Genomic DNA, 12183 nt, shown 5'->3' with positions numbered 1-12183 from the left:
CCATATCATGGTTCACTTTATCCCTGCATACAGGCAGAAAGTAAAACTTTCTAAACCTGTATTGAAGAAATCTAAGTACTGGATTAATGAATCTGCAGGCATGTCTGGACTACACTGACGGGGACGTTTTCAGGACTGCTACCAACTATTTGGACACGTATACAGACTGTGACGTCCTACATCAGCATCTGTGAGGACAGCTGCATCATGCATCACCATCACACACCAGGGTGAGTTATAATATTGACAAGCCCTGGTTCACAGCTAAGCTAACGAGGCTAGGGCTGGAGAAGGAGAGAGCGTTTCAGAGTGGGGACAGAAACAGCCCAGAAAACAATACCTAATAACATAAGAATAATTTCTTTCCCAGGCTGTCGGGCTGCTCAACAACCTCCACTCAGCTCAGTTCACATGTTTCACTAAGACACTTACTTACTGAGGCTATAGAAATTTACTGGATTGAGGAACAACACTTTACACTACACACAGTGAGTCGTAGCAAGAGGAAATCCTGCTTCTCTGATGGCTTTGTTTCTTTAAGTATAGTATTTCACACTCTTGGTGTCAGAAAGACCTTGCTGGCTAGAGCAAAAGAAACTGAAACCCACGTGTGTCCATGTGGAATTTCAGAAAAATGTGCAAGTCTAAAAAGAAACTCTAGCTAGGGGTTTGAGTTAATGCCTTGTGGTTATCTCAGTAAAACATAGATGACTTATTCTAGCTGTCGTTCCTTCACTTCCTGATGATTATTGTAGCTGATTTTCATTTCACTGTCAAGTGTTCTTTAAAAATATCATATTCAGAAAAGAAGAAGAACAAAACAAAAGAGTTTCTTTATAAACGCTTGGTGGAACTGAAAGCTTGTTGAAGCTGTAACATATAAATGATGGCTGTAGCTTCTGGCTCTCAAAGTAAACCCAGCACATATGTACCTTAAACCTGGATTTTTTGATGGCCACCAGGACATGGTAAATGGACTGGTTCTTCTATAGCGCTTTTCTACCACAAGGGCTGGACTTTTGATAGTATTAATTGAAATGCACTATCTAGAGGTACGCTCATATATCCAAGTATGCTCACGGGCCTATAACTTAAGATTGATAAGTTGCTGCCTCACGTGTGTGCTTTGACAGTGATATTAACCACTTGTTGTTACAGAGGCCTTCGAAACACTGTGATAGTTAGGAGGCTTTCAAACCAATGGGGTCAGAAAATCCACCTTTTTTGTCTTTTTTGCTTGAAGCCAAAGCCAGAAGACTTTGATTAATCACACTGTGTGGTTATTATGATCACACTGTGATAACAAAAGTAAAAACATAATGCACTATTACTGTTAAATACTGATTATAGACAGAGTGATGAAAATAAAATCAGTGGATTATATAGAAATGTGGGTCTTTGAGAGTTCCTTTAATGGAGAATACTGGGTTGAACTACAGATAGTTTGAGGCGACCAGTCATTCATTAAACACTGCTTTGTATTTTAGTCTTTTGATTTAAAATTATTTAGTCCAGGTCAATGCTGCAATTTGTGCCCTAGGGACAGTCAGGAGCTACTCATGGCCTTGATTGCAGAGACACTTGTCTCCACAATCATGGACAAGCATCAGCTAACAGAATATGTGAACTCTGGGCTTACCAGCTCATTAATATCTCAGGGTGTGACAGGACTGAGAGGAACGCAGTGAAGGGCTTCCGACCAGCTCCAGGAAGCTGGAGAAACAAGCAGGAGTTTTATGGCTTATAACCACTGATCTTGACCTAAGGTTCACACACACACACACACACACACACACACACACACACACACACACACACACACACACACACACACACACACACACACACACACACACACACACTTTCCCCCTGCGCCCTGAACATGGGACACATCAACAGGACTGAAGATCAGTCAGAGCAAAGGCCAAGTCTAGCCCCTTGCGTGTCTTCCGGGTTCTTTTCTTGCTTGTAAAGGGAGAAAAGCATTCTTAAGATAAAAAGCCTTTCCTAGTAGTGATGGGATTTCCGGCTCTTTTTAGAGAACCGGCTCTTTCAGCTCAGCTAACTAAAAAGAGCCGGCTCTTTCGGCTCCCAACCGGCTCTTCAGATTGTTTTGATGATAATAAATTTATTAAAGCAACAACAATATAAAATTATGCACAAAATGAATTACGAATGTAAAAAAACGCCGTGGTTTTATTTATATATGTTTATATATAAATATATAGGGTGGCCCCTAGAGACAAAACAGAGAGAGACAGAGAGCCAAAGACAACAACAAGAGACAACATCGTCACATTAGAAAGGTTGGAGGATTCATGTGCTTTGGAGTTTGTACGTGCTTTGCCTCTGGGGGCCACCATAAGTATACTTTTATTTATTCACTCCACATAAAATGTAATAAATAAACTATAAAATACAAAAACCAAATATTGACATTTCAACTTTTAACTATTTAAATTTTCAGCTTTGGATGGGTTCTTTTATATTTTAAAAGAAGAATATTGAGTCTAATAATAAATCAAATGCTGATTGAGCACTAAATCAGATAAAAAGTCTGAGAAATCAGACAGAAACTCTGAGTAAAGATAACAGATAACAACAAATATAACAGGTTTTGGAGCTTTCTAGCTAAGCTAAGCATCAGATTTTTAAATGAATTAAAACTCTGTCTGGGTCTTTGGTTCATTAATGAGCTGGAGTGGAAGATTGCTGCCACATGCCGTCCTTGGCCTCTGTTTTAGGGATTCTGACAATTAGTATGACTCGGGGGTGTTGATTAATTTAAACTAACTAGGCTGTAACCAGTTTATCTAATTCAGAGTAAATCAATTTGTTGATCAGTTATTAATTTGTGTACTTACTGGGACTTAGAAGACAGAGATCTAATGTTTAATCATCCAAATCCAAAATGTTTTGTGGTGTTTAATAAATTTGGCCAGATTTCTAGATTTGGGATCGAGCAGCTCTGCTAAGAAGACCAGAAAGTGTCTAGCTTGATCTATATAGCCAACATCCTCTTTTGTAAGCTATAAGACCTCTGGTTGGGTCATCAGCTGGCCAGACCTCCGCTTGAAGGCTGAGTAGCTGCCTGTGTAGCAGATGTGAAATGGTCGACTGCGTTGTGACAACAGACACGGACTGGCTGGAAACAGGGTTTATTCCTATAAAACAGAGTGCAGCAGCAAAATCAGTGTCACACAGCGGCAGCAGGCTTCTCCTCACCCAGTGTGGAGTCCATACAGCTCTGCTTGCATCATATAAAAGAAAATACAACTTATCAAAATAATAATTTTCACAACCGCCACTTCAAAATCAAATATTACAGTGGGGTAAAACAGAGACAATTATGGAATCACTAACAATAACTTATAACATTCAAATTCCCATTAAAATAGGTCAATTGCATAATACATATTCAAACAACTTTTTAACTCTTCCCAACATGGCTGAAGATACTGCTCAGAGCACAGCCTCGGGACATGAGCTCATTATACACATAAAACAAAAACTACACATTTACACATACCTATAAAACAGAGTGCAGCAGCAAAATCAGTGTCACACAGCGGCAGCAGGCTTCTCCTCACCCTGTTTAACACAAGTCAGTTCCACACAAACGGATGATACAACAGATAAAGCGCAGTTCCAAATATCATTTTTCTCACTCAAAGCGATTGAAAACACTTTGAGAGCTTTTAACCCTAGGAGCCAATACTTAACAAAGACAAATACACCGAATTTATATGGATAATTTAGTACAGGGAGAAGAGCTACAGAAAGCGTGCCTCACCAGTGTGGAGTCCGTACAGCTCTGGCTAGGAAACCCCACACCCGCAATGTGGCCGCAGGTGGCGTTACACTGATTAATGTCCCACTTCAACAATAACACACGGAACCTTAGTTCCACAAAAATAAAGTTCACACAATAAAAAAGTATAACCTATGTACAATACAGTTTTGAGAATGTTCACAATTCGTACATTATATCTCAGCTACATACTCCCCCCTGAACTTCTCAAAACCCGTTAGGTAAGGGTGAGCAACTGAGCGTCACATATAACAATTCGTAACTGTCAGTGATCTGGAAATTCACTACCCGGTGATACGTGCAACAAATATGTTTCCCAACTCATGGGGAAAGTAAACAGAAGAAAGTTGGCCAGACCCCCTAATGTTTACTCGCAAGAGAAAGTGCCTTATACACTATCCTGAACAAACAACACGGTAACAGCTACCATATGATGAATAGTACTCTGAGCTGAAGACAATCTCAAAATAGGTGTTAACATCTGACATGAAAATCACCCAACATATAAAACAAGTAGCCCTCACAGAAACAAGTTCTTGGCAAAGCTGCTCACTACATTGCCTGTTTGTAGGTTTCTTTGCTTCATAGTCTGGATTAACCTATTCACAGGCTTCACTATTCGACCCACTCTCGTCCTGATCTGGCCTGCTGCATTACTTGGGGGTACACCACCATGTTTCACGAGGCTCCCAACCTCGCTGACTGGCTGACTTTCAGGGTAACTGATACTTGGTAGTGTTCCCTCCTCAACTGGGGTAGTGCAAGCCCTGCTGTTGTTGTCATCATCTACTTCAGGGTAAGCAGCTACTTCACTACTGGCACTGTCACTGTCCTGATGCTCCTCATCATCCAACTGCGCACAGACACTGTCTCCAATACTGTCACACTCTTGGGGTCCTCTAGGAGCCGGGACACAGTCATCCGTCATCTGAGCCACCCAACGGGCTGTGCGTTCAGTACAATCGTCCTCAGGATCAGCGACAGGGGATTCTCCATCAGATTGACTCTGCTCCTGGCCGAGTTCTGATTCACTGGCAAAAGACATCTCTGGTTCGCCCTCGGACTCTATGGGCAGGAAATTAGCCTGCAAAAGCAAGTTCCTATGGACAACTTTCTCCTGTCCACTCTTGACGTTCCTGATGCGATACGTGTGGCATGTGGGGTTCTTGGAGATCACAGTGTAGATGGTCGACTCCCACCTATCAGCTAACTTCCTACGACCCCGTTCGCCCTTGTTTGCCAAAAGGACACGATCTCCTTCCTCAATGTCAACACCTTTCTGCTTTTTGTTGTACAGGTCTGCTTGACGCTGCTGACTAGCTCCGGTGTTAGTCTGGGCCAATGCGAGTGCTTCTCTGAGGTCATCTCTCATCCTTTTTACATAACTGTCATAGTCTGTTACATCATTGTCCCTTGCAACATTGTGAAACATGACATCCACTGGTAACCTGGGGATACGCCCGTACATTAGGAAGAACGGTGCGTAACCAGTGGACTCATGAGCGGTGCAGTTGTAGACAAAGGTCAATGTCTGCAACATCTGAGGCCACTTGTGCTTCTCCCTCGGAGGTAGGGCTCTGATCATATTTCCCAAGGTCCTGTTAAACCTTTCGGTGTGACCGTTACCCATAGGGTGGTAAGGTGTCGTTCTTGACTTCTGCACCCCGGCCACTTGCAGCAGCTCTTGGATCAACTCACTCTCAAAATTGGCGCCCTGGTCTGAATGGATCCTTTGAGGGAAGCCATAGACACAGAAATATCTGTCCCACAACTGGCGCGCAACTTGTTTTGCCGTCTGATCTGAGCACTGGAAAGCATGGGCCATCTTGGTGAAATGGTCAGTCACTACTAGAACATCCACACTCTTGCCCCTGTGATCCTCTGCGGACCAGAAGTCTATGCAGACGAGCTCAAGAGGACCGGTAGTTTTAATGCTTTCAAGAGGAGCCCTCCCCTCAGGCTCGAGTGTTTTGCTGACAACACAACGTTTACAGCACTTGACATGCTCGCGAATGTCATGCTCCATGTTGATCCAGAAAAATCTCTGCCTGGCTAGGTACAGAGTTCTGCTTTGGCCCTGATGGCCAGCATCATCATGGACACCTGACAGGACTTGACTGATTAATGTGGATGGGGTCACGTACTGATGGCGCTTTTTGCCAGTGAGCAGGTCTTTGCTCACTCTGTACAGGATACCATCCAACACTTTCAACTTTTCCCACTGTTTCATCGTCTTTTGCGCTCTGTGCGACAGGTGAGCTCTTTCTCTACGTGATGGACGCCGACCACGTACGACGAACGGAATGACTTGAGACAGTGTCACATCTGCTCTCTGCTCCTCCTGTAGCTCCTGGAGCGAGAAGGCAGACAAGGTGTTCTGGCCTAGTGAGGGAAACCGATCTAGCTCTTGAGTCAACCAGGAGATTGCTCTCTGTTTTGAGCCTTGGTTCCACTCAGCGTGGCCTGCGAAGACTGCGGAAACTTCATCATTAGTCAGGGAACAACACCCTAGGCTCTCTGCAGGGGCCAAACACTCAACACTTTGGTGGTTGGCACTGAGCCTGAATGCATCCTGAACCGAGATTTCTTTGACCTGTTGCGACTCCTCTAACAGGGTTGCATAGGGTTCAGTCATGAGTCTCTGACTAACACGGTTGTGAACGAATGGCTGCCTGCTCAGTGCATCTGCAACGACATTTTTACTGCCAGGAATGTACTTGATGCTGAAGTCGTAGGGGGACAGCTTTGACACCCACCTCTGTTCACATGCATCAAGCTTGGGCTTCGTGAGAATATATGTTAGGGGGTTATTGTCTGTCCAGACGGTAAAGCTATGCCCCTTCAACCAGTGGCTGAATTTGTCACAGACAGACCACTTTAGCGCCAGAAACTCAAGGCGATGGGCGGGATAGTTTCTCTGTGCACGGGCGAGGGCCTTGCTGGCAAATGCAACGGGACGTGCTTTACTCTCGCCCTCTTGGACTTGTGACAGCACAGCACCCAAGCCGTCCTGTGAAGCGTCTGTCGACAAGATAAATGGTTTGTTGAAATCAGGGTGAGCAAGCACAACGGAGTCAAGGAGTGCAGCCTTCAAGCGTTCAAACGAGTCAACATGCTCCTTCTTCCAATCACTTGGGCTGAGCCTCCGGAAAGAAGCAGCACCTCGGGCATTTACTTTCTTTCCTTTAGGAGCGGCAGTCAGGGTAAAAAGGGGTCTGGCAATCTTAGAACAGTCCTGTATGAAGTGTTGGTAATACATTACCATACCCAGAAACGACTTTATCTTCTTCTGGGATGGCGTAACCCCGTCCTCCATCATGAGATCAGCCTCTGAGATAGCGGTGATCGCCTTAACCTTGTCAGGATCGGTCAAAACCCCGCCTTCAGTCACAACATGGCCCAGAAATCTCACACTCCTTCGGAGCAGATGACATTTTTTGGGGGCCAGCTTCAGTCCATGGGCACGTAGTCTGCTAAACACAATCTCCAACCTCCTGAGAGCCTCTGCTTCATTGGGTGCATAAACAAGCAGGTCGTCCAGGTAGCACAGCAGGGTTAGGAAATTCTGGTCGCCAAATATGCCCATCATGAGACGCATGAAGCTCGCCGGGCTGTTGCACAGGCCTTGGGGGAGTCTGTTAAACTCGTAGAGCCCCATTGGTGTTGTGAAGGCCGTTAGCTTTTTGTCCTCCTCTGCCATCTCAATATTGTAGAAGCCAGAGGTGAGATCCATGGCACTGAAAATTGCGTTACCTCCCAGGGCTGCCAGACAGTCTGACTGGTGGGGCAAGGGATGGGCATCCTTGACTGTGCGTGCGTTCAACCAGCGGTAGTCCACGCATATTCTGAGATCTCCATTCTTCTTCCACACCAGTACCAGTGGGGACGCCCACTCACTGTTGGATTTGCGGATCAGCTCTCGCTCCTCCATCTCTGTGAGCACCTGTCGCAACTTGTGGTACTGCCCTGGAGGGACGCGCCGATAGGGAAGTCTGAACGGCCTGTCGTCAGACAGATGGATGCGATGGACAAAATCCTTTGCCAGTCCACAGTCCAGCTTACCCTTGGAAAAGACATCCTCATACCTGTGGATCAGTTGCAGTACCTGAGCCTTCCAGTGGTCTGAGACTTCACAAGAGTCGAGGTCTAGGTCCTCCAACCCCATCTTCTGCAAGCTGTCACGCAGGCTAGGGCAGGAGGGAGGGCTACTCTGTGCGTCGCTACACACTGTCTGGCTCTGGACCCTAAGGGTCTCACTTGGGTTTTAGTCAGAAGCCACTTCGAGATCTTCAACAGCTACACAAGCGGAAGCATCTGCTACCTTAGCGTTTCGTCTCAATGTGATAGGCTTATCACATGTGTTCAGGATTCGAACAGGGACCCACCTATCGCCACTCATAGAAACCACAGTTCTACAGACAATGACACCTTTTTTATGAGTTTGCGATTTTGGTGGTTCAACCAGAATGGCGCTGCCCTCGGAAAGGGGTGATGACGCTGGCAGTCTGCCCCATACAAGGTGCTCTTGCTTGGGGAGTAGAGTCACTGCCTGAGCTAGTTTGACAGTGCCAATGACATCTGGCATTTTGTCACCCCTCCACCGGTTAATGCCAGACAGCATATTCAGAAACTGCACTATTTCAGGCGCTTCTGCTGATTCGGGTTTGCTCAGGACTTGCCAGAAATGGGGGGACAGCCTGAAGTGTCTGAGGAGGTGTTTGATAACATTTGTCCCTAAAATCAACTGATCTTTCTGACCGGGGACCACTAGGGCAGGCACTCTGAACGTACAATCATACACTTCCATTTTCAACTCGCATATACTCTTGGGTTTAACCTGAACTCCACCACAGCCCACTAGCACAATGTCGGTACGAGTGTCGCTTAATTCCAATGCGACCCCAGCGCTCTTTAACTCTCGCTCCGCCTCTTCGCTCAAGGTACACGCCATGGAACCTGTATCAAGAAGGGCCTGCAAAGAGACTTTGTCATTCACCAATGCATTCGTGTAAAATAGGCTGTCTGCCTCATCAAGTCTTACTATATTCTGGGAAAGTACAACAGTACCAGGTGGGGCACACTTCAGGCTTTCTTTGTATACAGTCTGTATGTCATCACTGGGATTGAGGGTTTCACACTCTTCGCTCACACTGTCCCCTCTCAAGTGCAAGCACCCTAGTTTCCCTGGGGATTATTTTGCTGGGTAATGGGCTCAGCTGCTCTGGGGCAGTCTTTCCTCTGATGCCCAACCTCCAGGCAACCTAGACATCTCCTCTCTCTCATGCAGTGAGTGCGCGTGGAATGTGAGCTATTGCCACAAACCTGGCACGAAGGGAACCTGGCTGAGGCTAGAGGCTGTGGTCTAATTACGGGGTGGACAGGCTGGTTGGAGCGCTCTAACACCCTCTCCAGCATACTGAGCACGCGGTCTAGAGCACTTGGGTCTGAAGCGGCAGCTCCAGCAGCCTTACCCGGGCTGTCCTGGGAACATTTTACTGTACCTACTTGGGCATGGTTCAGTTCAAACTCAGGCGACTCGCTTGTGGTTGTCGCAGTGGCCACGAGGAGGGGATGGGGTCTGGCAGAGCCCAGGCTCTTCTTTTTTGCATGACACTCTCTTTGGTGTTCATCAATGGCTTCCTGAACCTCCATTACTGTCCATTTACTGATGGGCTTACATTTGAAAACACAGGCGAGGCTGGGATCAGGACAATTTCTGATAAACATCATGGCTATCTCTGCCTCCATGTTCTCCATTTTGCCTCCCTGACGCTGTAAATGCTTGTCAGCTGCCTCAGCAGCGATATTAAGCCTCACCCAATAGTCTACTGGGGTCTCTTTTGCAACTGCTTGGGTGGCATAAAAGTCAGCCAGTGGTTGACAGGAGCCAGGACTATCACTAAAATAACGCCTGAGTATGGCATAGATGGTCTCAGGGTTGGTCACTACACCAGAACATGAGTTACTTTTCAAACCCACCTTAACAATGTTTTTAGCTCTGCCGAGGAGGTGGTTTAAGACTTCATCCACCTGCACGGCTCTAGACAACCCTCTCTTCTCTAAGTACACTTCCATCATGTCTATCCACTCATGAACAGAGTACTTATCCGCATCATCACCTCTGTACATAGGTGGGTCTTTGATATCTTGTCGGACCACTAAGTTCACTTTGGAGAGGTCGAGAGTGGTGTCAGGGCTCTTAACTTTGGGGGACTCGGCTGGAGCTGTCTGGTTTGGACCAAGTGGGACTTGACTGGATAGTAGCCGGCTAGCGATTGATTCACCTATCTGGGTTCCCAATTCACCAATGAGCTCACGTAGCTCTTTGTGTGTGCTGTCGTCGCTCAAAGCAGGGGTTGAGGACTGGCGCTCATGAGCTTTATTTCGAATAATGTCATCTGACTCTGCTGGCTCATCACGCAACATTATAGACCTGTCTCTCACTTCATCTGCCCCAGACAGTCTCCAACCTCTCCCAGCGACTGGCGTGAAAAGGTTAAAGGAGTCTTGGCCCCTACCAGCCATGTTGCTTACAGGAGGTTAGCAATAACTACAAAGGGGATCAGAAACAAAAGGAATACAAAAATACCTATCACTCAGAAAAATACAACACAAGTAAACACGGCTCAGTTAGACTCTAACAGGTGTAACTGGGAGAAATGCCTACTAACAGAACACTGGAAATTTTTTGCTGACCCACAGAATAATTTTACTTATATTACAGGTGTCGGAAGTGTTCAGCTCAACCTCAGCGATCGGCAGCGGCTGATCAGATGCATCCGGGTCACGGCACCACTTTTATGTAGCAGATGTGAAATGGTCGACTGCGTTGTGACAACAGACACGGACTGGCTGGAAACAGGGTTTATTCCTATAAAACAGAGTGCAGCAGCAAAATCAGTGTCACACAGCGGCAGCAGGCTTCTCCTCACCCAGTGTGGAGTCCGTACAGCTCTGCTTGCATCATATAAAAGAAAATACAACTTATCAAAATAATAATTTTCACAACCGCCACTTCAAAATCAAATATTACAGTGGGGTAAAACAGAGACAATTATGGAATCACTAACAATAACGTATAACATTCAAATTCCCATTAAAATAGGTCAATTGCATAATACATATTCAAACAACTTTTTAACTCTTCCCAACATGGCTGAAGATACTGCTCAGAGCACAGCCTCGGGACATGAGCTCATTATACACATAAAACAAAAACTACACATTTACACATACCTATAAAACAGAGTGCAGCAGCAAAATCAGTGTCACACAGCGGCAGCAGGCTTCTCCTCACCCTGTTTAACACAAGTCAGTTCCACACAAACGGATGATACAACAGATAAAGCGCAGTTCCAAATATCATTTTTCTCACTCAAAGCGATTGAAAACACTTTGAGAGCTTTTAACCCTAGGAGCCAATACTTAACAAAGACAAATACACCGAATTTATATGGATAATTTAGTACAGGGAGAAGAGCTACAGAAAGCGTGCCTCACCAGTGTGGAGTCCGTACAGCTCTGGCTAGGAAACCCCACACCCGCAATGTGGCCGCAGGTGGCGTTACACTGATTAATGTCCCACTTCAACAATAACACACGGAACCTTAGTTCCACAAAAATAAAGTTCACACAATAAAAAAGTATAACCTATGTACAATACAGTTTTGAGAATGTTCACAATTCGTACATTATATCTCAGCTACACCTGTAGCTGGAGGGGCGAATCATCTGGCCATGTTTTAGTGACCAGGAGTTTGTTTGGTATTGGTAAATGGATTCAAATGGATTCAAAAATCAAAGATCTATGTCTGATTTTTAAAATGACGGTTCCACTTCTGATTTTCAAATCCATTTCCTCACTGCATTTACCTTTCTTGTTAACTCAAGCTGTTATAAGCTAATATATTAACAAAATAATTAGATAAACTACCAGATTATCTCGTAGATCAGCTAACAGATTACCTAGCAGATAAGATATCCCATTTCCCTGACTCTTCTGGTCCTTGGAAAAGTAACGCAAACTAGCCATGGTGTACGATGTAAGGAGCTGTGTGATTGTTTACACAGGCTGGCTGCCTTTTTTTACACCGCTATTTGTGCCGATAGCTTTGCACTGCTGAGACGTGTGTGCTTGTATAAAGGGCATTCAGTCTCTGTACATACACTCTGCCCAACATGGATATATGAAGAACATGAAAGGACTCTGCAGTGAAATGGAGCATTAGCCATGTTAGCCACAGACAAACCTGCAACGTACACTCCATTAGAATCCGAATCATCAGTTTGAGAATGGTAAATGGCCTGTATTTGTCCCTAAGGACCCCAGAGCGCTTTACACTACATTCAGTCATTCACCCATTCACACACAC

At 45.4% G+C, this 12183-nt stretch overlaps 1 long non-coding RNA gene across 1 annotated transcript in view; it reads left to right on the top strand.

Moving 5' to 3' along the window:
• Window positions 1-12183, top strand: part of LOC146656459 (uncharacterized) — a 132050-nt gene that overhangs the window by 52713 nt on the left and 67154 nt on the right. The gene's annotated exons all lie outside the window — the stretch shown is intronic.

The sequence above is a fragment of the Rhamphochromis longiceps genome, linkage group LG13, assembly GCF_057381845.1.
Source record: "Rhamphochromis longiceps isolate RC_006_pf linkage group LG13, R_longiceps_female_GT1.1, whole genome shotgun sequence".
Taxonomy (NCBI): Eukaryota; Metazoa; Chordata; class Actinopteri; order Cichliformes; family Cichlidae; genus Rhamphochromis; species Rhamphochromis longiceps.
The sequence above is the reverse complement of the archived record's forward strand: the minus strand, read 5'-3'. Positions and strand labels throughout refer to the sequence as shown.